The sequence below is a fragment of the Macaca mulatta genome, chromosome 20 (genome assembly GCF_049350105.2).
Source record: "Macaca mulatta isolate MMU2019108-1 chromosome 20, T2T-MMU8v2.0, whole genome shotgun sequence".
Lineage (NCBI taxonomy): Eukaryota > Metazoa > Chordata > Mammalia > Primates > Cercopithecidae > Macaca > Macaca mulatta.
In genome coordinates this window covers 84390162-84417732 of record NC_133425.1, presented here as the reverse complement: position 1 = coordinate 84417732, position 27571 = coordinate 84390162, and the positions used below count along the sequence as shown (strand labels likewise).

Below are 27571 nucleotides of genomic sequence, written 5' to 3'. Positions count from 1 at the left end.
CTGGCTGCCATTGAGGGGGTGCTCCCCAGTGATTCTCCCCTCCGGATCCAGATCCAAGCCCCACAGCCTCTCTGGGAAGCTCCTGCTGCTCCCCATGCAGGTTCTCCTCGCTGGTCCCCCAGGATCCCAGCCCCAGCACAGCCCCCTCTGAGGCCTCCACTCCAAATGCCAGCTGGGTGCCCCGATAGTGGGGCCCAGGCACTCGGGACCTGGGTGTGGGGCTGAGCCGGGCTCAGTCAACACAGCCCGCCCCAGTCGAGGAACGGGATGGTTTTGAGTGCGTCCACCATCTATTCTGCTGCCGCCTGATCCTGAGAAAGACGCGGTTATATTCCTCTCAGAGGAGGAAACTGAGGTTCCAAGGGGGTTCTCTGTCACAGCCACCTTGCTCCTGCCACAACTTGTGACGGAAAGCAGAAGGCAGGATGGACGTGGCGCGTGACCTGCTCAGCCTCGCTGACCTAGTGCCTGGTCCATCTGCCGCCTTGCCGTGCCGCCCCTCCTGTGAGGCAAGGGTCAGAACACGCTCATGCAACAATTCCGCGAGACTGCGGCCGGCAAAGCAGGTGGGATGGGCAGGGGGCAGGAGCCCACACCCTGACCCCTGCTGAGCCCGGCTCTCTCTGTCCCCCGGCTCCTCTGTCCCCCGGTTCCTGTCCCCCCGGCTCCTCTGTCCCCCGGCTCCCCTGTCCCCCCGGCTCCTCTGTCCCCCGGCTCCCCTGTCCCCCCAGCTCCCTCTGTCCCCCCGGCTCCTCTGTGCCCCCGGCTCCCTGTGTCCCCCGGTTCCTCTGTCCCCCCGGCTCCCTCTATCCCCCCGGCTCCCTCTGTCTCTCCGGCTCCCCTGTCCCCCCGGCTCCTCTGTGCCCCCGGCTCCCTGTGTCCCCCGGTTCCTCTGTCCCCCCGGCTCCTCTATCCCCCCGGCTCCCTCTGTCCCCCCGGCTCCCTCTATCCCCCCGGCTCCTCTGTCCCCCGGCTCCTCTGTCCCCCCGGCTCCCTCTATCCCCCCGGCTCCCCTGTCCCCCCGGCTCCTCTATCCCCCCGGCTCCTCTGTCCCCCCGGCTCCCCTGTCCCCCCGGTTCCTCTGTCCCCCGGCTCCCCTGTCCCCCCGGCTCCTCTGTCCCCCCAGCTCCTCTGTCCCCCCAGCTCCTCTGTCCCCCCAGCTCCCCAGTTTCATTTTGTTACTGGACACATCCTAAAACCCAGAGCTTGGAAATGTGACCTTATTCAGAAAAAGGGTCTTTATGGGAAACTTAAGTGAGGGATCTTGAGAGGAAGTCGTCCTGGGTAGGGTGGGCCCTAAATCCAACGGCCAGTACCCTTAGAAGAGACGAGGATGGAGCCAGACGCACAGGGAAGGCATCTGTGTGCGGACAGAGGCAGAGATGGGGGTTAGGGCCACTAGCCAGGGAGCCCCAGGAGCTGGACGAGGCAGGAAGGGCCCTGTCCCAGCACCTTCAGAGGAAGCCAGTGCTGACCGCACCTTGATTTCAGGCTCCCATCTGCAGGCTGTGAGAGCCCCAACGTCCACTGTCACAGCCCCCAGAGTGTTGGTGCTTTGATCCTCAGCCAGAGAACACACACGGACCCCTGCCTGGCTGCGGCCCCTCTTGGGCAGATGGCAGGACCCAATCCACTCTGAGTCTGCAGCCGTGAGCCTGGAATTTCCCCCAGCGCAGGAATGAGGTGGAGCGCCAGCAGCTCAGGGGTGCCGGGAGCCGAGCACAGGAGCCTCCCGGGGTGCTGAGCCCAGGAAACCCGCAGCAGCTGGGCAGCGTGGTGCTCCGCAAGCCCACTCGGCCCCCACATCTCCGGGCCGTGCTGTCAGCACTCCTCCTCCTCCCGGAGGTGAGAGGCTGTGGCTTCAGATCTCAGCAGCCTGGATCCCCGAGTCACCCCGGGGAGGACTTGCCCGACTCACACGGAAGCCGTGGCTGTGTCGAGTGGGGGGTCTTGCCCCCCAACAGCAATCCCAGCCCGCCTGACCCACGCATCCTCTCCCCAGTGATCCAGGCAAATGGCGTATGGAGCCCACCCCTGGGGGATGGGGAGGCCCAGTTCTCCATCTTCACAAACAGTGAGTGCTGACCAGAGGCCACACCAGGGCGGAAGGCGGACGGAGGCAGCTGAGGTGACTTTAAAAACTGGACTCTGAGTATCTGTGGGGGCTGCATTTGGTCAGGATTTGTTATTTTCCAGAATTCTCTCTGAAGAACAGGAGGTGCTGGAAGCTGGCAGGGCACCCATGTGGCTCCTGTCGTTAGAAGGAGAAAGGTCCAGGCTGGAAAGGGCCCCTCCCCACTCCCTGTAGGTGCTGAGGGTCTTGGTTGGTCCTCTGTTCCCCACAAGGAAGCAGTGGGCGTGGGGTCACCTCCGACATTGCACTGGGGCTGCGGCACCACTGGGCCACGCAGGAGGCACAGCGTGGGGCACTCAAGGCCGCTAGAGTGAGTCGGGTCTGGAGGAGGAGGGGGCACAGACAGAGGTGGGGGCAGCGGAGGAAGCCGCGGGCGTGGGAGAGGCCCCAGCCCAGGGACCGAGGTGCGTGTGAGTGCAGGGGACGTTTGCAGACTGGGCCATCTGGAGGGACGGCGGACACGTGGCAGCGAGAGAGAAGACAGCGCGGTCTGCCTGGCATCTGCTTTCTAGGTTGGTGCTGGGTGAGGTGTGCTGCTCAGATCGTTCCTAGAAGCACAGAACACCCAGATGTTCCTTCAGGGTCTGTCTCACCCTCAGAGTCACCTTTCCCACAGCCCTGTCCTTCCCGGAAAGATGGAGTCTAGTGACCGAGGAAGGCCGGACCGTGTAGGCCTCCCCACAGTGCCAGCCGAACGGGCCCCTTGCGTGCCAGATCTTCCCGCGGGTCACACGGCCCCGTGGGGCCTGCACCACACGTCAGCCCTACCCGCTTCCCTTCACACGCGCTGGTCCTAAACACCTTCACACCCGTATGCATCCGGTCCCAACTCTGCTTCCAGAGACATCTGAAGATGTGGCACCGTTTGACGAGAAACCCAAACCTCTCGCAACAGTGGGATTCCTTCCCCATCCCCACGCCTCACGCTCCTGTCCTCACGTGTTCTATGACTGAGACCCCACGAAGCTCATGGTGCTGGACACACACGCGTGCAGATTTGCCGTTTAAGAGATGACGAGGAGAGGACGGGCGCCTCGCTCACCTGCACGGTCACACGTGGGCTGTTGCCACCCTGCCCTTCCACGAGTTCCTTACCTTATGCAGATCACGCAGCTTTAGCACGTTTTGTCATGCGGCTCTTAGGACGGCAGATTTTCTCAGTTTCATTTACTTCAAAGCACTTTTATTTCACCTTCACCTTCACTCCGAGGATTTCTTGCTGGATTTGGAGTGGTGGGGCGGCTCCTTGCTTTCATTCCTCTGCCCTCCGCCCTCCGCCCTCCGCCCTCCGCCCTCTGCCCTCCGCCCTCTGCCCGCTGGTGTTTGATGAGGAGGCACCAGCATTCGGCACCTCTGGCCGCCCTTTTCTCCGGCTTCTTCCAAATTTTCTTCGGTTTTCAGCAGTTTGACTGTGCTGTGCCTACATGTGAGTTTCTGTTTATCCCGTTTGAAGTTAGCCGAACTTCTTGTGTCTATAAATTGATGCTTTTCACTACGTCCAGGGACGTTTAGGCCATTATTTCTCTAAATAATGTGTTTGTGCTCCAATCTCTCTCCTCCCATTCGGAGACTCCAGTTACACATGGAGTTGGCAATTTTACATTGTTCTGTAAATGGCTTGGCTCTGTCTCTCTCTTTTAGTGTTTTTAACATTTCTGTTATTTAGATGATTACCACTGCTCTGTCTTCAAGTTCATTAATCTTTTATTCTATAATTGCAATATGTTGTTAAGCCTATCCAGTGTAATTAGTTTTATTTTGTTTTGAGACAGGGTCTCACTCTGTTGCCCAGGCCGGAGTGCGGTGGCATGGTCATGGTTTGCTAAAGCCTCATCCTCCCGGGCTCAAGTGATCCTCCCACCTCAGCCTCCAGAGTAGCTGGGACTACAGGCACCTGCTACCACACCCAGCTAATTTTAAAATTTTTGGTAGATATAAGATCTCGTTATATTGCCCAGGCTGGTCTCAAACTCCTAGGTTCAAATGATCCTCCTGCCTGGGCCTCCCAAAGTGCTGGGATTACAGGTGTGAGCCACCATGCCTGGCCCAGTGAATTTTTTATTTCAGGTATTATACTTTTTAGTTCTAGGATTTCTATTTGTTTCTTTTATTCTGTGAAGCCCTGTGTGTTCACCCATTGTGATCACATTTTTTGCTAAGCAGTTGATCACATTTCTTTTGGGGTGAGGACTGGGATTTATTTATTTATTTATTTTGATATAGGATCTTGTTCTGCTACTCAGGTTGGAGTATAATCCCATGATCACAGCTCACTGTGGCCTCGACCTTTCAGGCTCAGTCGATACTCCCACCTTCACCTTGGCCTCTCAAGTAGCTGGGACCATAGGCACATGTGCCACCACCACCACCATTGCCACCAGGCCACCACCACCACCGCCGCCACCACCACCACCGTCGCCAACATCGTCACCGTCACCACCACCACCACCATCGCCAACATCGTCACCATCACCACCACCACCACCATCGCCACCACCACCACCGTCACCACCATCACCACCGTTGCCACCATCACCACCATGTCACCATCACCACCATGCCTGGCAGTTGAGCACATTTCTTTTTTTCTTTTTTTTTTTTTTGGAGACAGAGTCTCGCTCTGTCACCCAGGCTGGAGTGCAGTGATGCGATCTCAGCTCACTGCAAGCTCTGCCTCCCGGGTTCAAGCCATTCTCCTGCCTCAGCCTCCAGAGTAGCTGGGATTCCAGGTGCCCACCACCACCATGCCTGGCTAATTTTTGTGTTTTTAGTAGAGACGGGATTTCACCATGTTGGCCAGGCTGGTCTTGAACTCCTGACCTCGAGTGATCCACCCACCTCGGCCTCCCGAAGTGCTGGGATCACAGGCATGAGCCACCCGCCCGGCCAGCTGAGCCCATTTCTAACAGCTGCTTTAAAGTTCTTGTTTGCTAACGTTGGCATCTGAGTGTCTACTACTAGTAACTGTTTTCTCTGTTGACTGTGGGCTCTGCGTTCCTGTTTTCCTGTGTGCCCAGCAGTGTGTATGTTGATTATGGGGATGATGCACTGTGGACATTTCGGATTCTTCTTCTCCCTTTGAAGAGTCTTGCTTTTTCCATCTTTTCCTGCCTTCTCTGGTGTTAACTATATAAAATGCTCAGTCCTCCTCCCCACATCAACTTCTTTTCATAATTTTCTCTTTGTCTTTGGTTCTCTGGAGTTTGAACATGATGTGCCTGGGTGTGGGTTTTCATGGTTGCCCATACTGTTGCTGTGTTATCCTGTGTGGCATTCCCAAGCTTCCCAGATCTGTGGCTTGGTAGCTGCCCTAGGCCCAGCCTCCCACCAGCCCCTGCAGCCCTGGCCAGGCTGGGATCCAATGCCCTGGAGGGTGGTGTGTGTGGCAGCCCAGATCAGTCACCTGCAGGCACCAGCGTGGGTGGCTGAGAAGTGCTGCCTTGACTCAATCCCAAAATCCATATTATTGGCCCAATCTGGTGTGACCGGCTTCTCATCCAAGCCACCTGAGTGAGACTAATATGAATGGCTCCAGGCCAGGAGCCCAGAAGACAGGCGAAGGGGGGCAGGAGGCTTACCCACCATGGCTGGACTCACGTAGGAGGGCAGCACCTGCCAAGATCTAGAGCCCCGTCTCGAGGGTCAAATTCCTACTCCACCCTCAGTCCCCACAGGCACTGGCTCCGGGAAGCCCAGGGGATATGTCCCCACCCAAGGCTGTGGGGCCCAAGAGGTTTCCCTTACGAATTGGATGGAGCCACCCACCAATTTACAAGTTGAAGTTCTAGCCCTCTAACAACACAGACGATGGCCTTCCTGGGAAACAGGGTCTTTGCCGATGATCAAGGTGAGATCACCAGGGTGGGCCCTCACCCCACAGGACTAGTTTCCTTCTAGAAAGGGCGGGTGTGGACACTGAGATGTGCACGCAGGGAGAACGCTGTGTGAAGATGGAGGCAGAGATCGTGGCGATGCGCCCACAAGCCTGGGCACACCAGAGACTGCCCCCATTCCCCAGAACCTGGAGAGGGGCCTGGAGCAGATGCTCCCCACCCCCACCAACAGCACCCCAGAAGGAACCGGCCCTGCAGGCAGCTGGTCTCAGAGCCGTGGGAGAACAAATCCTTGCTGTTGAAGCTCCTGGTCTGTGGTGATTTCTCATGGCAGCCCCAGGAGACTCCCACACCAGCCATCAGAGCAGACTCCAGCCGTCACCAGGGGGTGGCACAGGGTCCCAGAGCCCTCCCCACCAGACCAGGGGCTGCTCCTTTTGTTGGTGGCTAAAAGAGGTGAGGGGCTGGGTGAGCAGGATGGGGCTGGGGTCCCCAGGGACCTCCAAGGCTGCAGTGTCACCCTGTGCCCGAGGGCCACCCCTCAGCCCTCCCAGTACCCGTAGGCCAGCCTTTGTCAGGCTGCGGGAGGTGGCTGGTCCCTGAGGGGGACACAAATCCATTTAGCGGATCGTGACCAGCATTTTTTTAGTGAGAGAATAAAATGGAAAGTGTAGGTGCTGAGAGGCACAGGGCCCAGGACGAGATGCCCCCTGTACCCCAGAGAGACTGTGTGTGCCTGGATGCCGGGCACTGGGTCTGGGAAGAGGGAAACAAAGTCCCTTCTCAGACAGCTGCTCACTCCGGAGCCCTGGACGTGGGGCTTTCTACACCGAGCCAGTCTCCAGCTGTCTGTGGATGACCACGGGGAGCCCTACGATTTAGCCCTGACTAAATTGAGTCACTGCAGACCCCGGGAGCCCAGGACGGTCCCGCAGCTGCCCCCACTTCAGCGCCAGTCTCGGGGTCAGGCTGCCCGTGCTTCTTACTGAGCGCTATAAACCCGGGCTCCTGAGAGCCCCGCCCCCCAGTCTGGTGTGTGCTAGGCCAGCTCACAGGACTCAGAAGCACTTACACATACGGGTTTATTATAGAGGATGTTACGAAGGACTCACAGGAAGGGGTCCGTAGGGCGGGGTCCGGAAGCTTCCGGAGCACAGGAGCCCTGTCCCCATGGAGCGGGGGTGGCCGCCCTCACGGCACTGATGCGTTTCCACCCTGGATGCTCCCAGATCCCGTCTTCTGTCTTTTAGGGATTTATTCCGAGACTTCATCACATAAGCATGACCCCGATGACCTCAACCTCCCACCCCTCTTCTTCCCAGGGGCTGGGGCTACAGTTCCAGGCTTCTAATCCTAAGGGGGGCTTATCTGGTGTGCAGCCCCCACCCAGGAGCCCTCACAGGTGCCTCAGTAGAACTAAAGGTGCTCCTGGCATCCCGGAAAGGCTGAGGGTTAGGAGCTCCATGCCAGGAACTGAGGCAGAGGCCAAATGTATGTTTCCTATGACACCGAGTTTGTGACTGTGAACATCGTACAGCGACCCGGCAGAACAGACAAACGAAGCGAGGAGACGTCTCCTCAAGCAGCGCCGTGCAGCGCGAACACAGGAGCACGAGCCTCACCCCCGGCACGAAACAGAACTCAGAGGCAAGGAGGTGAAAGAGGCATCTGGTCCCGGCCACAGGCAGGCAACACTGTGCTGAGGAAGGGACACGCGCTGAGGCCTAAAACGACGGAGAAAGCAGAGATGTGATCGCAGCGCGCGCCGGGACTGAAGCTGCCTCCTGGGGCAGCCGTGGAGGACACAGGGGCTCAGGGCATCCCACCTGCTCTGTTTCCTGCTGCCCCAAGGGTGTGTGCACTTCACAGTTAAAAGGTAAAAGAAATGCTACAAGAAATAAAATAGAAGCCACGGCACTTCTCCAAGGGGAAGGGGAAGGGTTGCTCTCCGCCACGTGTGAGTGAGAACGGATGCCACATTCATGCATGCAGAAATCACATAGACTCGGCCAGGCGCGGTGACTCACACCTGTAATCCCAGCACTTCGGGGGGCCGAGGCGGGCAGATCACAAGGTCAGGAGATGGAGACTATCCTGGCTAACACGGTGAAACCCCGTCTCTACTAAAAATACAAAAAAAATTAGCCGGGCGAGGTGGCGGGTGCCTGTAGTCGCAGCTACTCGGGAGGCTGAGGCAGGAGAATGGCGTGAACCCGGGAGGCGGAGCTTGCAGTGAGCTGAGATCCGGCCACCGCACTCCAGCCTGGGCGACAGAGTGAGACTCTGTCTCAAAAAAAAAAAAAAAAAGAAAAGAAAAGAAATCGCATAGAGTCTCGTGCGTCTAAGTGGCACAGGTGTGTCATTTGCAGAACAAACAGGAGGCCGGCCGCGGTGGCTCAAGCCTGTAATCCCAGCACTTTGGGAGGCCGAGACGGGCGGATCACGAGGTCGGGAGATCGAGACCATCCTGGTTAACACGGTGAAACCCCGTCTCTACTAAAAAATACAAAAAACTAGCCGGACGAGGTGGCGGGCGCCTGTAGTCCCAGCTACTCGGGAGGCTGAGGCAGGAGAATGGCGTGAACCCAGGAGGCGGAGCTTGCAGTGAGCTGAGATCCGGCCATTGTACTCCAGCCTGGGTGACAGAGAGAGACTCCGTCTCAAAAAAAAAAAAAAAAAAAAAAGAAAAAAGAACAAACAGGAGCACATGAATGTTGTGAGGGAGAGAAAATGCCTTCCTCACTGTAGACTGTGCTCAGAGAGGCCGCAGACCTGGGCAGATTTCAATGCAAACACTAGGAGAACTGGTTTCTTCTGATCCCCATTTGAGGGATGGGCACACTGAGGCTTGCCAGGGGTGGGGGACAGCCAGGGATCCCCAGCCAGGCCTCAAACCTGGGTTTCTGTTGGGGGAGCCCTGGCCCCAAGCCCCTCGAAAAACCTGACTGTGGCCTTAGGGCCGCCCAGCTCGAGGCCCCGATTGCCTCAGGGAGGCCTCGTCTGGGTCCCACAGCTCAGCCCCTTGGGGGCCGGGGTCATGGGTGCCTGGCACACAGAGGGGCCCTGGGTTCCAATTCTGCTGCTGCCTTTTCCTGCCTGGGAGACCCTGGCCCTCAGTGACTTCATCCGTCCCATGGGAGAGGGGAGTGGCGCCTATGCCACCGCCCAGCCCTGGTGCCAAGGCAAAACCCCCAGGACAGGAGTTGAGGGAGGTGGGCGGTAGACAGGCCCCCTGGGCTTTGCCGGCCTGGAAGCAGGTTTCCCACCTGTCCAGCAAGGGCTGAACCTGCCTCAGTGTCAGTGCTCTCCACCCCCAGGACTCTGGACAGGCGCGGTTCCTCCTCAGCCATCAAGACTCCTGGTCCCGGGACCCTCTGGGCCGTCCCTGGAGCTGAACAGGTGCGGACCGCAGAGAAGCCTCGTGCACAGGTGCCTGGGGGGCACCCTAAGGGTCAGGGGCAGGGCCGACTGACTCCAGGGAACGTCAGTTTTCTCATCCACCAGACGGTCCTGTTGCTTCTTCCCTGGCTACAGCCAGATTCCGGCTCCTCCCAGCCACCAGCCACACCCTGTCCCCTGTCCAGCCCCAACCTCAGACTCCAAAACCACAGCCTCCTCACTGGGCCCCTGGTTCTGGCTCTCACAGAAGGGAAGGAGGAGAAAGAAAGGGAGGGAGGAGGGAGGAGAAAGAGAGGGGAAGAAGGGAGAAGGGAGGAGGGGAGAGGGAGGGTGAGAAGAAGGGGGAGGGAGGAGGGAGGGAGGAAGGAGGGAAGAGGGAAGGAGGAGGGAGGAGAAAGAGGAGAGAGGGGAGGAGGGAGGAAGGAGGGGAGGAGGTGGGGAGGAGGAAAGAAGGAGAGAGGAGGAGGGAGGGAGGACGGAGGAAGAAGGAGGAGGGAAAAGGGAGGAAGAAAGAGGAGAGAGGGAGGAGGGAGGAAGAGAGAGGGAGGAGGGAGGGGCGTCTGCTTTGTTTCCTCTCCACCCCCTCTGGAAATAAGAGCAGTAAGGACGTCTGTTACATGAAACAGACGGAACAGGCCCTCATGTGAACCCCAAAGCAAGCTGCAAACATATCGTTTAGTCCCAGCCATGTGTTGGGAAGGAGTCCTGGGGCCCCTGGGGAGGGTGCTCCCAGCAGGGGGAAGCAGGTGCTGCGGCTGTGAGGCAGCCACCGTGATGCCAGTGTCTCCACCCAGAGTGGACCGGCTCCTGCCCAACTGCAGCCCCAGGCTGGCCTCTGAGCAGAGGCTCACGGCAAAGGGTTCCAGCTGGTGGGCCTGGCTCTTGTGGGGGCCCCAGGACACTCCTCCCGCTGGGTGGGGCAGGAGCCAGCCAGTTCCAGAGGATCTTGGGACTGGGAGGGGCTGAGGAATGAGAGGGGGACAGCGAGGCAGGCAGCAGGTGCCGCTCCTAACAGCCCTGACCGGCTGCCGGCCTCCTCTGAAACCCGGGGCGCATCTGTGCTCATCAGTTGGCCGACAGATGGGCCCCGGCTTAATATTTTTGGATTCGGTTAGATTCGGGGGCTGATGTGAACCCAGAGGGCAGGTGTGAGAGCAAAACAGCCCCGGGCGGTGGGGGTGGGGAAGCCGCAGGCAGCAGAGGGAACAAGGCTCGCGCTTGAGGCCGGGAGCCCACCCAGGCAGCTGATGGGACACACTCCGGGTGCCCCTGGGGAAGGAGCACCTCGGGGTGGCTGGGGATTTGGGTAGAATCCTCTGGAAGGGGCGCCTGACACTGTGACCCCTGCCCCCGGTTCACCACGGCTGTGATAAGGAGGTAGCCTGGCTGGGCCATGGGAGATAAACTCAGAGGAAGGCCAAGCAGGCCGGGCAACTGCCTCTGTGACAGCAGGAACGCTCCCAGCCCCCTGCCCAGTATCTCTCGGGCCAACTTGGGCAGCCTGGGGAAGTTCCCAGGCACGGAGATGGGCTGCCGGATGTGGATTTGTATGCAGAACTCAGAGCCCCAACCCCACCCTGCAGAGAGGTAATGACCCCGCGGGTGGGATGCGGAGGTGGCCCAGGAAGACGGCCCCAAGGCCGCCCAGCCGTCAGCAGCAGTCCCAGCCCATCCCCTGCCCTCCCGGCCCGGGGTGCTTTCTACAGAGAACAACTGACTTTCTCTCACGATACCCCTATTATCCCTGTAGGATGGTGGGGAGACTGAGGCACAGGCGGCCAGGGAGCCCCACATCACAGACACAGTGGGCCCAGGGAGAAGCCACGCCCCCCGGGATCCATGAGGCCACCATGTGCCTCGGGACCCAGTTGTTTGGGCAGCCTGGGGGATCCCAGTCGCCAGGCTCCTGGCCGCATCGCCAGCTGTATGTTTAGCTTTGGTCACGGCCTGGAGTCTGGAGTCTTGGAAAAGCAAATTCCTGCCCTTGGGCTCCAGTCTGTCTGGAAAGAAAAGACTCACATTTACAAACAAGCAAACACATAACACGCCCCCCAACGCCCACGTGTGATCAGGCAAGTGCTGTGTGGGTCACGTCGGGCTTCCTGGGCCCATCACAGGGGGCACTGTTCACTCAGACCTTCTACAAACACGTACAAAGCACCTACCGTGTGCCTGGTACAGTTCTAGGCACTGGGGACACAAAAGAAACACAGCCCCGGCCGGGCGCGGTGGCTCACGCCTGCAATCCCAGCACTTTGGGAGGCCGAGATGGGCGGATCACGAAGTCAGGAGATCGAGACCATCCTGGCTAACACGGTGAAACCCCGTCTCTACTAAAAAATACAAAAATTAGCCAGGGGTGGTGGCAGGCACCTGTAGTCCCAGCTACTTGGGAGGCTGAGGCAGGAGAATGGCGTGAACCCGGAAGGTGGAGCTTGCAGTGAGCTGAGATCCGGCCACTGCACTCCAGCCTGGGCGACAGAGCGAACCTCCGTCTCAAAAAAAAAAAGAAACACAGACCCCAGCCCTGTGTTCAGATAAACGAGTATTTGTGGAGGAAGGAGCTGCTACAGGGACCAGGAATGCTACGTTGTATTCATTTATTTTTTGAGACAGAGTCTTACTCTGTTGCCCAGCCACCACGCCCAGCTAATTTTTGTATCTTTAGTAGAAACAGGGTTTTGCCACGTTGGCCAGGCTGGTCTCGAACGCCTGAACTCAGATGATCTGTCCACCTCGGCCTCCCAAAGTGCTGGGATTACAAGCGTGAGCCACCTCGCCCGGCCGCTGCTGCGTTTTAGAGCAAAAATGGAGATTTTCAGGGCAAATGTAGAAGAGAGCCTCTTCTGGACTCCTCAGAACAGCCAGGCAAGGAGCACCATGAGTTGGCCGCAGCCCCTAGGCGGGTACAGCTGAGGGTCCCCATCGTAGTGAGGGGACACAGGGCTCCCAGCCAGCTGCCGTCCCCATCCCTTGAAGCTAGGCAGGGGAGAGGGGCAGCCCCAGGTGGAGGGAAAGTGGGAAGGATCCATGCAGCTCCCCAAGGAGGCTCCTCAGAGAAGAGGTGCACCTGCGGCTCCACCCAGGAAGAGGAGGCTCCTCTGCTCTGCAGCTGGGAACTTGCCCCAGGCCTCGGTTGCAAGCTCTCCTACTTTACTGGGTCTAGCGGAGCTGCCTGAGGCCCTCCCCAGGACAAGCCCCCTCATCACCATTCTAAGCCTGCTGTCCACGCCTGGGGGGCTGGCTGTCCTGTCACCCCATCCTGAGCACCCAGAGCACAGGTACTGTCACCAAGGCACACACTCAGGGGCCCCGTCTGCCCCGCAGCCTCCCGCCGACTAGAGCTGGGCCCAGCAGCGTTCCGGCCCCACTCAGCCTAGGGGAAGCTCTGCCCTTCCTTCCATGGCCACAGCTACCTTTGTTCCCTCAGGGCCCTCGTCTTTATCCCCCCGAAAGGGAGGGACCCCCACAGAACCTTCCCAGCTCCCTGGCAGCCAGGCACGGCCGTGAGACCCGACCTAGCCAGTCAGCTGAAAGGGGAGAACCGCATGGGGTTTCTGGAAAAGATTTTCCTCCCTGGCTCTTTCTCTTCCTTCCCTGAACACTGTGGTCGGAAGCTGTGACTCTTGGAGCTGCAGCGCCCATCTGGGAACCAGGAGGCAACAGGTCAGGCGACAGCAGGCCCGGCAGAGGCCACAACAGGGCATGAGAGGGAGCGGGCCGGGGTCGCTGATGACGTCGCTGACTCACGCACCCCGTCCAGAACCTTAGGATGGGCCCCAGGCAGTCCTGTGTTTTTCCATTTGAAGCTGGAGAGGGTTCCCCACAGTGCCCCTGTCTGCCGCTGCTGCACTGGGCCACCTCCCAGGGCGTCACAGCCCAAATCACCCACTACCATGATTGAGGAGGGGTGACTGCAGCTGGGAGTGGTGGGGTTGTGAGGGAGGGGCTTCCGTACGGAACCATCAGGAAGGCCCAGCTGTGGAGACGGCATAGGAGGGCAGTTCGCTCAGGGCTGTGGAGAGGGCATAGGAGGGCAGCTCACTCAGGGCGGTGGAGAGGGCACAGGAGGGCAGTTCGCTCAGGGCTGTGAGGGCTGAACCTGACTTAGCCTTCAGTTGATGGGACATGGGGAGCCAGTGCTTGTTCTAGCGGGAGGAATCCCATGAGTCCAGGGCAGATCCCCAGGGCCCGAGGGGTCTCTCAGGGTCTCCGGAAGGAGCTGCCATGGGCTGGGAGAGAAGAGCCAGGAATTCTGAGGCTTCTGTGTGGCCAGGAGAGTCCCCTGCCAAGATGACCCGGTGAGCCGCTGTCTGGTTTACCATGCAGGGCCACAGGTGAGCGCCTGGCTCTGCCCCAACCAGGGATAGGGCTAACCGGGAAGAGGGTAGTTACCCGACGCTGCCAAGGCTGCAGATGCACACACCCATCGGGCTGGCACCAGGCCCAAGCCCCTCAGGTGCCCCCATGGCCTCCTTAAGGCCAGGGCAGCTGGCACGGTCTCGCCCCACCTGACAGATGGCAGGATGGGCAGCAGCCAGTGAGGGGCTGGCAGGACTCAAGTCTGACCCCCGCAGACACCCCTGGGGGCCCCACCAGGCAGCGCCCCCACTTGAAGGCAGCTCAGCCAGGAGAGGGGCCATATGGCCCCGGCTCCCAGCTCCCACGGAGGCCGCATCTCCCAGCTGCTCTGTGCTGAAAACATTTACATCCAAATACGTCCCAGCGCGCCATGTTTTTGCCTCAAGCCAGCCTGGGAGTCTGTCGTTGCCACCTGGGAGGTCCTGGTGCCCAGATAGGGAGGGCCTTGACGTCCAGGACCCTGCAACTGAATCCACAGTGGCTCCGAGACGCTGGCCGTGGCTTCGAGACGCTGGCCGGGACTCTGAGACGCTGGCCGTAGCTTCAAGTGCTGACTGGGGCCCCGGGGCAGGAGGAGCTTTGCGCCTGCGGCTGAGCCTTCGGGGAGTGCCCCTCCCAGAACTTGACGCAAGCCTGGGCAGTGAGGGCTGCCCCGTGTTGCCTCTCCCCTTGAGGCCCTCCCAACCCTGCAGTCGCACCTCACCCCTCCTACCTGCACGGCTTCGCCCCCCCCATCTCATGGTCTGTTTTGCTGTCTGTCCCTGGTGGTGGGGTCAGACCCCCAGCCTTGTACAGGGACCAGCAGCCAGCTCCCAGCAGGCCCACAGGACACGCATGTGCCATGCATGAGACACTGAGTGGGTGGGGAGGGGATTGTGGGGAGCCAGGAGCTCCCGTTGCCCTGTGTGGAGCCGAGTGGGTGGGAAGGGGCCTCTGGGAGCTCCCGTCGCCCTGTGTGGAGCCGAGTGGGTGGGAAGGGGCCTCTGGGAGCTCCCGTCGTGGAGTGGGACCGTCACCCAGTGCTGACCCCTGGTTTCCCCTCCACAGTATGGGACCAGAGGATAAGAGCAGGCTTGTGCCCCTGTTGCCCTGCAAAGGCCTGTAGCCCAGGGCTGGCAACCACAGAAACATGTTGTCGCAGCTCCGGAGTCCATGGTCTGAATCGAGATGTCGGCAGGGCCACCCCCACTGAAGGCTCCAGGCAGGAACCTTGTGATGGGATCAATTCTGCCTCACAGATTCCTGTGGGGAGGTCCCGATGGGACCTCAGAATGTGACTGTATTTGGAATCAGGGTCTTTCAATAGAGAATTAAGTTAAACAGAGGCCGGCAGAGGGGCCTAACCCAGTCCAACAGGCGTCCCTATAAGAGGAGGAAGCTTGGACTTACAGCGGGGCACGGTGACTCACACCTGCGATCCCAGCATTGTGGGAGGCAGAGGCAGGCGGATCACCTGAGGTCAGGAGTTTGAGACCAGCCTGGCCAACATAGTGAAGCCTCGTCTCTATTGAAAGTACAAAAATTAGCTGGGCGTGGTGGCAGGCACCTATGATCCCAGCTACTCGGGAGGCTGAGGCAGGAGAATTGCTTGAACCCGGGAGGCAGAGCTTGCAGTGAGCCGAGATCATGCCACTGCACTCCAGCCTGAGTGACAGAGCGAGACTCCATCAAACACAAAAAAAAAAAAAAGAAAGAAAGAAAAAGAAAAGAGAAAATAAAATAAAAGTTGGACTTAAAGAGCCACCAAGGGCGTGCGCACATGGGCAAGGCCACCCACGGAGGCGGCTGTCGGCAAAGACAAGGACACGGACCTGGAAGAAACCAAGCTCACTAACACCTTGGTCTCGACCTCCAGCCTCCAGAGCGGCGTAGAAGCCGGTTTCTGCCGCCGACGCCCCTGTGCGTGGTGTGCTGTTCCGGCCGCCCTGACTCTTACGCCCCTGGTGGCTGCTGGCAATCTTGGCATTCCTCGGCTTGGGGCAGCATCGCTCCAGCCTCTGCCTCTGTCCTCAGAAAACTTTGGCATCCATGTACCCAGGGTGTCTTGGTGGCCCCAGCCCCAGCCCAAATCCCAGACCCGCTGCCCGCCGTCCGCAGGCACCTGGGTGGGCGGGGCGGTGCCACGGGCCACCATGCTCCAGGAAAGCTTGTTACTCGCTCTCATGGCACCTGCCGACCGATACAGCTGAACCCAGGGGAAGACGAGCTGGATGCTGAGCCCCAGGCCACAGCCACGCTCCCGCCGCCCTCCCTGCTCTGTCCACACAGGCTGGGTGGCCTGGGGACGTTCCAGATACTTGCTGGGCCTCTGTTTCCTCATTTCTTAAATGAAATGTGGGATCATTTCCAAGCTCCCTTCTCTGGTGCTTTAAGAAAAATGACCATGGCCAGCTGTGGTGGCTCACACCTGTAATCCCAGCACTTTGGGAGGCCAAAGCGGTGGATCACAAGGTCAGGACTTTGAAACCAGCCTGGCCAACATGGTGAAACCCCGCCTCTACTAAAAATACAAAACTTAGCCAGGCGTGGTGGTGGATGCCTGTAATCCCAGCTACTCGGGAGGCTGAGGCAGGGAAACTGGTTGAACCCAGGAGGCGGAGGTTGCAGTGAGCTGAGATCAGCCACTGCACTCCAGCCTGGGCAACAGAGTGAGACTCTGTCTCAAAAAAAAAAAAAAGAAAGAAAGAAAGAAAAGATAAAAAAGAAAAGAAAAAAGAAAAGAAAAGAAAAACGAATGGCCGCAAGTTCCATGTCACTCTGTCCCTGCAGTGCTGGGGCCCTGGTCCTGTCCAGACCACCACTGGGCCCTGACTATGCCTGCCTCGTCTGCCTCACTGCTTAAACACCAGCACTTGCCACTCTGAGCCATGTGGCGCGCTGGCCACCCCGAGGCTACTGTGCTGTGAGGAAGGATGGCCACAGCAGGAGGCCACAGGAGGTACTGCCTGCTGGTCCTGCCCCAGCTGTGAGTCTCCAGACACTGGAGCAGAAACAAGACACCCCAGGTTCCCTGCCAGACTCGCAACCCCCAAGTGCATGACCCTCACACACACTGGCTGCTTCACAGTTTGGGGTTTGTGATCCATTGACAGGAGACAGAACACCTGTGAACTCAGCCTTCTGTGGCTCCCTTGGGCGTGGAGAACGGGGCAGCCACCCTGGAGACCACGGAGGAAGCAAAACAGGAACTTTAAAGGAAGTTGGGCCAAGGAGAGTGATGTGGCACATTACTGGGGAGAGCTGCGTTCTCCAGGTCCACCTGCTTTCTTCGTGTATTAATTCAGGATTTGCTGAGTGTCTATTTGCTGTGTGCTGTTTGGGCTCTGGGGCTGCAGCAGGAAATACGACAGACAGAAATGCAGCTGAGCTGACAGCGTCTTACATGACGGCACCCCTTGGTATTTACCCAGACAAATTGGAAACTTGTGTTCACACAAAAACCTGCACCCTGGTGTTAAAGCAGCTTGTTCACAATTGCCGATGCCGAAACACGGAAGCAACCAAGATGCCCTTCAGTGAGTGAAAAGAAGTGAGCTGCCAGGCCCTGAAAAGACGCAAAGGGGCCGGGCACGGTGGCTCATGCCTGTAATCCCTGCACTTTGGGAGGCTGAGGCGGGTGGATCACTTGAGGTCGTGAGTTTGAGACCAGCCTGGCCAACATGGAGAAACCCCGTCTCTACTAAAGAATACAAAAATTAACTGGGCGTGGTGGCAGGCACCTGTAATCCCAGCTACTAGGGAAGCTGAGGCAGGAGAATTGCTTGAACCCAGGAGGCAGAGGTTGCAGTGAGCCGAGATCATGCCATTGCACTCCAGGGTGGGCGATAATGTGAGACACCATCAAAAAAAAAAGAAAGAAAGAAAGAAAGAAAGAAAGAAAGAAAGAAAGAAAGAAAGAAAGAAAGAAAGAAAGAAAGAAAGAGAAAAGCACGAAAAGAAAAGAAAGAAAAGACATGGGCCGGGCGTGGTGGCTCACGCCTGTAATCCCAGCACTTTGGGAGGCCGAGATGGGCGGATCACGAGGTCAGGAGATCGAGACCATCCTGGCTAACACAGTGAAACCCCATCTCTACTAAAAAAATACAAAAAAACTAGCTGGGCGAGGTGGCAAGAGCCTGTAGTCCCAGGTACTCGGGAGGCTGAGGCAGGAGAATGGCGTAAACCCGGGAAGCGGAGCTTGCAGTGAGCTGAGATCCGGCCACTGTACTCCAGCCTGGGTGACAGAGCGAGACTCCATCTCAAAAAAAAAAAAAAAAAGAAAAGAAAAGACATGGAGGGACCGTAAATGCACACTGCTGAGTGAAAGCAGCCTGTCTCTAAGGACTACACGCTGTAGGGGTCCGACTCTGACATCCAGGAAAGGGCAGAACTGTGCAGACAGCACAGAGATCAGCAATGCCAGGGGCTGGGGAGAGGGAGGGACGGAGGGACGTGGAGCAGCAGCACGGGGGACCTGGGGCAGTGAAACTGCTCTGTATGATACCACAACGGTGGGTCCACGTCAGGATACATTCCTCCAACCACAGACTGCACAGCACCAGGTGGACCCCGAGGCCGTGTGGCCTGTGGGTGATGACGCTGCGTCCAGGGGGTCGCGGCTGTAACAAATGGCCGCTCTCGTGGGGATGCTGAGCCCCGGGGTGCAGGGGAACCCTCTGTACTTTCTGCTCAATTTTACTGTGAACCTAAAGCTGCTTTAAAAAGTAAAATCTGTTTACACTTTGGGAGGCCGAGGTGGGCGGATCACGAGGTCAGGAGACCAAGACCATCCTGGCTAACACGGTGAAACCCCGTCTCTACTAAAAAATAAAAAAAAAACTAGCCGGGCGCGGTTGTGGGCGCCTGTAGTCCCAGCTACTCGGGAGGCTGAGGCAGGAGAATGGCGTGAACCCGGGAGGCGGAGCTTGCAGTGAGCCGAGATCGCGCCACTGCACTCCAGCCTGGGCGACAGAGCGAGACTCCGTCTCAAAAAAAATAAAATAAAATAAAAATAAAAAATAAAATAAAATAAAATCTGTTTAAAAGAAAGAAGGGAAGGAAGGAAGGAAGGAAGGAGAGAGAGAGAGAGAGAGAGAGAGAGAGGGAGAGAGAGAGAGAGAGAGAGAGAGAGAGAGAAAGCTCATTGCCCTGGGGCTGACCTAGTGGGAGAGACAGGCAGTAAACAACATTTAGCACATCAGAGAGTGCCACCTGCCATTCAAGAAAATCAAAGCAGGGAGGGGGCTGAAAAGCAGGGAGGGGCTGTGGGGCTCGGGGGGCAGGCAGATCTCCACAAGGGGGTCCCAGAGGCAAGGGTCTGAGAGGCCCAGGGTGAGCCGTGGGCAGAGGTGGGAGTGGAGTGGGCTGTTCCGGGCTGTGGCTGGGGCAGAGTGGCAGGAGGACCAGGAGCAGACAAGGGCTGAGACCCTCACTCAGAGCAGACCCCACGTCATACCCCTCCTGCAGCACATGCCTGAGAGACCCCCGGGCTTGTGGGTTTTGCTGAGTCATCCACAGCCTTCCTGGGGTTTCTGGGTGCCCCGGGAGCCTCAGATGCCTTGCTATGGACCCCAAGACCCCTTCCCCAGGGCCCAGCATCCAAACCCCCTGGGGCTGGAGAGAAGGGGCTTCCGGGAGGAGCTGAGTGAGCAGAGGGAAGACAGGAAGCAGGGCTGGAGGGCTGGAGCAGGTCCCTGGACACGGCGGGGCGGCCGGAAGGTGGGTGGAGGCAGGAGCCCTGCCTGCAGGGCCAGCTTCCCTGGGTGCTGGATGATAAACCTCATACCCACCTGCTGTGACAGCAGGAGGCGGCGCAGGGGCCCGGCATGGAACCCTCTGCCTTGAGCTGCCTGATGAGGGGTTTCAGCCTGATGGTCTCCTGCCCCCACCTCTGACTGCCCGATGGGGGGTTGCAGCCTGATGGTCTTCCCTGTCCCCACTTCTCCTCCACGACCTTCGGCTTCCTCCCAAGAAGACCCTACCCTCCCGGGCCGGCCAGGTTGGACCCCCTTAGATGGGTCAAGCCTGCAGGTGACAGCCAGGAAGGGGCTGGACCCTGGACCCACCCCCACGGCAAGCACCACAGACATGTGCTCCGAGCTCAGGTGACTGGAACGGCCAGGGAGGTCCCAGAGCCTCAGGGAAGTTCCTCCACCCACCCACAGGGAGAGAACCGTTGCAATGACAGGCACAGTGCCGCCTCACCCTGGCTCCAACAGACCCGAGGATGACCTGGTCCCTCCAGATCCCCTCGGGGACAGTCGGAGCAGACCCAGGACAGCCCCAGGTGCCGCACGCACAGGTCCTGGGTGGGCGAGGGTTTCTGACAAGCTCCCAGGGTTGGGGATCGCGCTCTGAGAACCCGGACTCCCCGCCCCGAGCCCTCTCACTTTCCTCGGTGTCTGGAGTCGGAACTGAACACAAGCAGAGTGGGAGGGCGTTTTAGGCCAGGGCACCCAAAGGTGCCTTAAAAGAATCTGATGTTTAAAATGCTTCCAGTTCAGTGAAGCAGATTCTGCGTGATCCTCACGCCTGTGTTATATCCTCTAAGCTTGTGTGTTTCTGAAAACAGTGTCAATAGAAACCTAACTATTAAAAAGCAATGAGGCTGGGTACAGTGGCTCATGCCTGTCATCCCAGCACTTTGGGAGGCAGAATCGCTTCAGCCATGAGTTTGAGACCAGCCTGGGCAACATAATGAGGCCCAGTCTCTACAAAACATAAAAAATTAGCCAGGCATGGTGGCGGGCGCCTCCGGTCCCAGCTATTCCAGAGGCTGAGGCAGGAGATTTGCTTGAGCTCAGCGGGTGGAGGCTGCAGTGAGCCGAGGTCGCACCACCGCACTCCAGCCTGGGTGACCGAGCAAGACCCTGCCTCAGAATAAGTCAATAAATGATGGAAACAAACACACAGTTTCTTTGTTTTGGATACAGGCCAGTTCGTCTTCCAGTTCACCTCTGAGGTACAGCGGTAGCAGGACGAGCTGCAGACAAAACTCCTTAGACACGAGTTAAAGAAGGAAGGGGTTTATTCGGCCAGAGGCATCGGCAGGACGCCCGTCTCAAGAGCCGAGTTCCCCGGTGAGCAATTCCTGTCCCTTTTAAGTGCTCACAACTCTAAGGGGGTCTGCGTGAGAGGGTCATGATCAATTGAGCAAGCAGGGGGTACGTGCCTGGGGGCTGCATGATCGGAACAGAACAGGACGGGATTTTCACAGTGCTTTTCCATACAATGTCTGTAATCTACAGGCAACATAACCGATTAGGTCGGGGTCGACCTTTAACTACTAGGCCCAGCATGTGGCGCCGGGCTGTCTGCCTGTGGATTTCATTTCTGAAATGGATTCATTTCTGCCTTTTAGTTTTTACTTTTTCTTTCTTTGGAGGCAGAAATTGGGCATAGGATGATACGAGGGTGGTCTCCTCCCTGACAGTAACAGCTCTGTGATCGTCCATCACACTCGCGTTTGCACGGGAGGCACCACGGTTAGGGTCGTGCAGCCTCTTCAGGGACGAAGTCCACGTTTGGAGCAGGTCAGGCTGCATGACTCTTAACCCAAGACTCCCAGATCCTTCCGGTTCCTTCCAGGTGCCTGGAATATCCTTGGGCCTCTTGGCCAGACCTAGCTGGGTCTTCCGTGGCCCCAGGCCCCACTGCAGCCTGGAGTAGCCACTGGTGGGAGGCAGGGGCTGGGCCCTGCTTGCGGGAGGTGTCTATGATGCAGGAGGCGGCACCCCGGCTCTGGAGGGCAGGCAGCTGCCGCTCCCCACGCACCACGCGTCTCACACGGAGAACCACACACCAGCCTCTTGGTATTTTCCTCATGTTGGATGCTGCTCGATGGCCCAGGTTTACCCAGTTCCCAGGCTTCGGGCTGAGAGCAGAATATTCCAGAATGTTCTAGAACATTGGTGGGTAGGCCAGGGCCATGCTCCTCCCTCTTAAGCTGCCGCCAACACCCAGGCAGGACTGAGGGGAGGAGAGGAAGAGCAAGAGCAAGAAAAAGCCACACCTGGGCCCAGGGCGGGGGTTCCCTCATTCATTCCTTCTGCTGCACACACACCAACCCCCACTGGCAGAGCCGTGGCCTTGCGGACTCACCGGAGATGAGATGGGGGCCGGTCACCGGAGTGGGACCCGAGGACTAGACGCGGCCCCCACACAGGGGCAGCCACCTCCGCCTGAGTCAGAGGGAAACCGGGGCGGCACCGGCACACGGCAGCCCTCACCCCGCCTGGTCTCCTTACAGGGAAAGTGGCCTCTGGGCGGGGCTTCCCCCTTTGCAGCTGGGGTGCAGCAGCCCAGGACCCCGGGACCCCCAGGGAGGTTGGGACTTTCCCCTCTGGGAGCCTCGGTTTCCTGTTCTGCAGAATGGGCAGCCCTGACAGGTCTTGGTGCCTCCCGGCGCTGGGGAGGATCAGAGACCACGGTGGGCAGAGGGCTCTGTGCCCTGGAAGCTGGGTGGGTGGAGTCACAGCAGGCTCTCCGCCTCAGGGAGAGGACTGGCTTGGACCCAGCCTGAGTCCCAAATCCCACCCCAGGGCACCGCTGGTGACCTGGGAAATTGCTCAACCTCTCCAGTCCTGTCAGATGCTGAGTAGAGGCCACCAGGTCACCAGTGGCCCCGGCAAGTCCAGGGTGCTCAGGAAGCAGGGGCTAGGCTGTCCGCTGCCCTGATGCTCAAATGCCGGTCTCCGTTCAGACTCCACCCTGCTGGGCCCAGCCCCATGCACTTCAGGACGGGAGGAGGATGCCAGTCAAGGGCACAGCGGGTCCTGCGGGACTGTGGCCTCCGACTGCCGTCAGTTCTGTCCCACACCCACTGCCCTCCTGGGGTGGCTGATGAGCTGGGGAAGGCCCTCCTGTCCAGGCAAAGGCCACCAAGCCTCCCAGGCCTTGGGGGCTGCCTCAGGGTCCCAAGCCTGCCCTGGGCGGCCGGGCCTGGAGACTCAGCCCGTCCTGCTCAGCCCGGGGAGACCGGCCGTGTCCTCTCTGTTCCCTGGGATGTGTGTGGGGCAGAGTCCCAGGGGAGTCCTGAGGGCGGGAGAGGCGGAATTCAGCCCAGAGAAGTTCCTGGTGTCATGTGGGGGACCCAGAGATGGGTGTGCCAAACTCCACCAGCCAGCCATCACCCACGACGCCCTGCGCCTTGTGCTGGAAACACAGCCCTTGGAGACAGGCAAGGTCCCCGCCGGGGGCTGCTTTCCTGTGGGTCCGAGGAAACCAACCCACAGCAACTGCAACCCAAGGTGCTTATGCTGTGATGGAGGCGTGCGGGGGTGTGGAGTCCAGGACAGGACAGAGCACTTCCTGAGGGCTCTGAGGGCTGGGTAGGAGCCCACCAGGTGAGGCAAGTTTCGATGAGAGGGCTGGGGAGGCCCAGAGATGAGGAAGCACCCCAGGGAGAAGCGGCTCTGATGTGGGATTGGGGCAGAGTCTGGAGGGGCCCCCAGTCACCTTCAGGGTCTGGCCTTGATCTTGAGGGAGGTGGGCAGCCACTGAAGGTTTAAGAGGGGGGCGGGGCGGCCACATCGCAACTGAAGCGGGTCTCTTGCCATGGGGGCGGGAGGAGGCTGTGGCTGACTCCAGGAGACGGCGGTGGGGCTGGGAGAGCCCTTCTCCCTTCCAAAGCACTTTTCCGGAGAGGGGCCGCATCTGCAGGGACGCCGACCTGAGCTCAATTTAGGAAGAACTTTCTAGCAGCAACATGCCTGCCCCGGAGGCGGGCACGGCCAGATGGCGGTGTGGGGATTCCACTCTCCCCTGGGCTGGCCCCTTCACGGCCCAGGGACCTCACTGGGGTCACAGCTGCTCTTCTGTGCTTGCCCACCTTTGCGGGCACCAAGGAGAGTCCAAACGTGGACTGTTTTATTAAATTCTCTCCACACCCCCGTTCAGCCGACTCTGTTACCTTCTTACTTTACAGTTGAGGAAATGGGTCAAGACATTTGCCCAAGTGTACCCAGCACAGACAGGAAACGCTGAGTGTGAACCAGCCTGTGACTTCGGGACCCTCATGCGGCCCCGGCTGTCCCACCGGAGACTCCCGGAAGCTGAGGTGGTGAGCCGGGACGGGGGGACACCTTCGAGATAAGCTGGAACCGCAGTTCTTTCCTCAGAATTCAGGGGATCTGTGGACTTGGATCAGTTTCATCTGGCGTTGTGTCGAGTCTCTAACCAAAATTTAGCCTTTCCTTTAACCATGACCGTGGGCACCTCCCGGGGCGTCAGCCGTGCCTGTGCCGTTGACACCGACAGAACTGCCCCAGGGCCACTTCTGTGGGCCCCAAGCAGCCATGCCTTGGGAGGGTTCGGGCACCACGAAACACCCCCCTCCCCTTCCACTCACCGCCACGTCTCAGAATGCAGTTCCCACACCTCACCACTTTAAATCACGGCTGAATGAAAAGCACAGCGCTCACTACACCAGAATGTTCTAAGAGGGTGGTAACTGTATTTTGGTAAAATGGGTTTCCTTCATAATTCTGTGAACTTATTTATTTACTAGATGCCCAAGGAGTCCACACACCAGGAAGGTGAAGACTGATTCCAGTTCCGTGCTCTCACTGGGGTGTCTCCGGCCCGCGCCTCGGCTCGGACTCCCCGGGCAGACCTGCTCTCTCTGGGGGTGGCAGGTGCACCCAGTAACTGCAGTCTCAGAGCCCTGGAATCCTGCATCACTTCGTACCAGGTTTCCCCAAATCACCCCAGCCCTCCGGCCGTGGCACCTTCTCCGTGGTTCTGGGTTTGCTCAGCCGTGCCCTGAGCCGGGGAGTGGCTGGGCGTCCAGCTCCAGGCCTCTTCGCCCGCACTGTCTTGAACACCCGGGGCAGGATTTTTCCTGCCTCCGCCCCCAGCCCCCACTCCCTCTGTGGCTCACCCCAACTGTCCACACCTTATTCAGGACCAGAAAGCCGGGGCAAGGCGTGGCCAGTCAGGTTCACCCACACATGTCACTGCTCAGCCTCCTCTGGGGCCGCCTTGCGACTTTCATTCCTCTCTCCAGGCTTTGTGAGTAGGGACGGCACCCTTGTGGGCCTCCTCCTCCTCTGTAAAGTGGGCTGGCACGAGACTTCCATAAAACCATATACCACTTATTCATTGATCCACCCATCCACCCACCCACCCCTCCACCCATCCATCCACCTGTCTATCCACCCTCCCATCCCCATCCACCCACCCACCCCTCCACCCATCCATCCACCCCTCCACCCTCCCATCCCCATCCACCCACCCACCCCTCCACCCATCCATCCACCCCTCCACCCTCCCATCCCCATCCACCCACCCACTCCTCCACCCATCCCCATCCACCCACCCTCCCATCCCCATCCACCCACCCATCCACCCACTCCTCCACCCATCCATCCACCTGTCTATCCACCCATCCACGCACTCATCCATCCACCCACCCACTCCTCCACCCATCCATCCACCCCTCCACCCTCCCATCCCCATCCACCCACCCACTCCTCCACCCATCCACCCACCTGTCTATCCACCCACCCACTCCTCCACCCATCCACCCACCTGTCTATCCACCCATCCACCCACTCATCCACCCACCCACCCCTCCACCCATCCATCCACCCCTCCACCCTCCCATCCCCATCCACCCACCCACCCCTCCACCCATCCATCCACCCCTCCACCTTCCCATCCCCATCCACCCACCCACCCCTCCACCCATCCATCCACCCCTCCACCCTCCCATCCCCATCCACCCACCCACCCCTCCACCCATCCATCCACCCCTCCACCTTCCCATCCCCATCCACCCACCCACTCCTCCACCCATCCCCATCCACCCACCCTCCCATCCCCATCCACCCACCCATCCACCCACTCCTCCACCCATCCATCCACCTGTCTATCCACCCTCCCATCCCCATCCACCCACCCACCCCTCCACCCATCCATCCACCCCTCCACCCTCCCATCCCCATCCACCCACCCACCCCTCCACCCATCCATCCACCCCTCCACCCTCCCATCCCCATCCACCCACCCACCCCTCCACCCATCCATCCACCCCTCCACCCTCCCATCCCCATCCACCCACCCATCCCCATCCACCCACTCACCTATTCACCATGTATCCACCCATCCACCTACCCACCCATTCACCCATCCATTCACCTACCTACCCATTCACCAATCCACCCATCTATCCACCCATCCACCCACCCATCCATCCACCCATCCATTCACCTACCTACCCATTCACCAATCCACCCATCCACCCATCCACCCACCCATCTACCCACTCATCCATCCACCCATCCATCCACCCATTCACCCATCCACCTGTCTATCCACCCATCCATCCACTCATCCATCCACCCATCCACCCACTCATCCATCCACCCATCCACCTACCCACTCATTCACCAATCCACCCATCTATCCACCCATCCACCCACTCATCCATCCAACCATTCACCCATCCACCTGTCTATCCACCCATCCATCCACTCATCCATCCACCCATCCATCCACTCATCCATCCACCCATCCACCTACCCACCCATTCACCAATCCACCCATCTATCCACCCATCCACCCACCCATCCATCCACCCATTCACCCATCCACCTGTCTATCCACCCATCCATCCACTCATCTATCCACCCATCCATCCACTCATCCATCCACCCATCTATTCATCCATCCACCCACCCACCTATTCACCCATCTATCCATCCATCCACCCACTCACCCATCTATCCACCCACCCACTCACCCATCTATCCACCCATCCACCCACACACCCATCCAACATTCATTCACCCAGTCATCCATCCACCTACCCACCCATTCACCCACCCCACCCGTTTACCCATTTATCCACTCATCCATCCACCCATTCACCCATCTATCCATCCACCCACCCATCCACACATCTGTCCATCCACCCACACATCTACCCACTCACCCATCTATCCATCCATCCATCCACTCATTCACTCATCCACCCACCCACCCATCCACCCATCCACCTACCCATCTACCCACCCATTCACTCATCCACCCATCCATTCATTCATTGATTAATCTATTCATTCATCAATCTATTCATTCATCTATTTATCCAGCAGTGAAGGGTGTGTGTGTTGGAGGGGGGTGGCAGGTTCCTACATGCTAGAAGAGAAGGCAAACATAAGACACCCTGACTGAAGAAAGACCTCCTCACCCACCCCCACATGGCATCATCTCCCCCACTGCCCCCACACCCTCCTCCAGTTCTCTGGCCATCCTGCAGATTCACCAAAGCCTGCCTTAGGGCCCCTCTGCCTACCCAGGGGCAGTTTCCCCAACTGCCCTCCAGGCCGCACATGCCAGGCCATGTTAATGGACCATGTCTCCTATAGTCCCAGAGAGCAGGACCAGGGGCTGTCTTGGACACCGACAGAACCCCAGTGGGCCCTAATAGGTCTTTTAGGAAGGAAGGAAAGGCCCCTTCTGCCCCGCGAGGCTGGGTGCTGGCTGCAGACAGCAGGAGTCTCTGGGAGAAGCCGAGCCCGCTCCTGCTGCCTCCACCTCTGCAGCCACTTCCTCCCCAGCCCCTTATCTCCCAGCCGCCCAGCTCTGAAAGCCACAGCCAACGTCTGCTTCCCCACAAGCACCAACTGCCCGGCCTGGGGGAGAGGAGGCGGGTAGTGGGGAGGTGGGGAGTGGTGCCCACACCCCAGGTGGCCGCCAAAGTGGGAGGCAGCTCCTGCCCCCAACTTGTGGGCAACTTTCTTCTCTTCTCTTTCCAACCCCACCTCCATCAGACCCCCTGATTAGACACCAGGCAGGACAGGGCCAGGCGGGGAGCTCAGGGCCTCATTGCGAAAGTGGAAGTGTCCCATCTGCGGGGGGC

At 59.0% G+C, this 27571-nt stretch overlaps 1 long non-coding RNA gene across 1 annotated transcript; it reads left to right on the top strand.

Annotated features, from left to right (window-relative positions):
* The first annotated feature begins 253 nt into the window (after nucleotides 1-253).
* LOC144338194 (uncharacterized) lies at nucleotides 254-3156 on the top strand. The gene is made up of 3 exons (XR_013412080.1): nucleotides 254-566; nucleotides 2003-2646; nucleotides 2751-3156. It is a non-coding gene; the product is annotated as an uncharacterized LOC144338194 (long non-coding RNA).
* Nucleotides 3157-27571: the final 24415 nt, after the last annotated feature.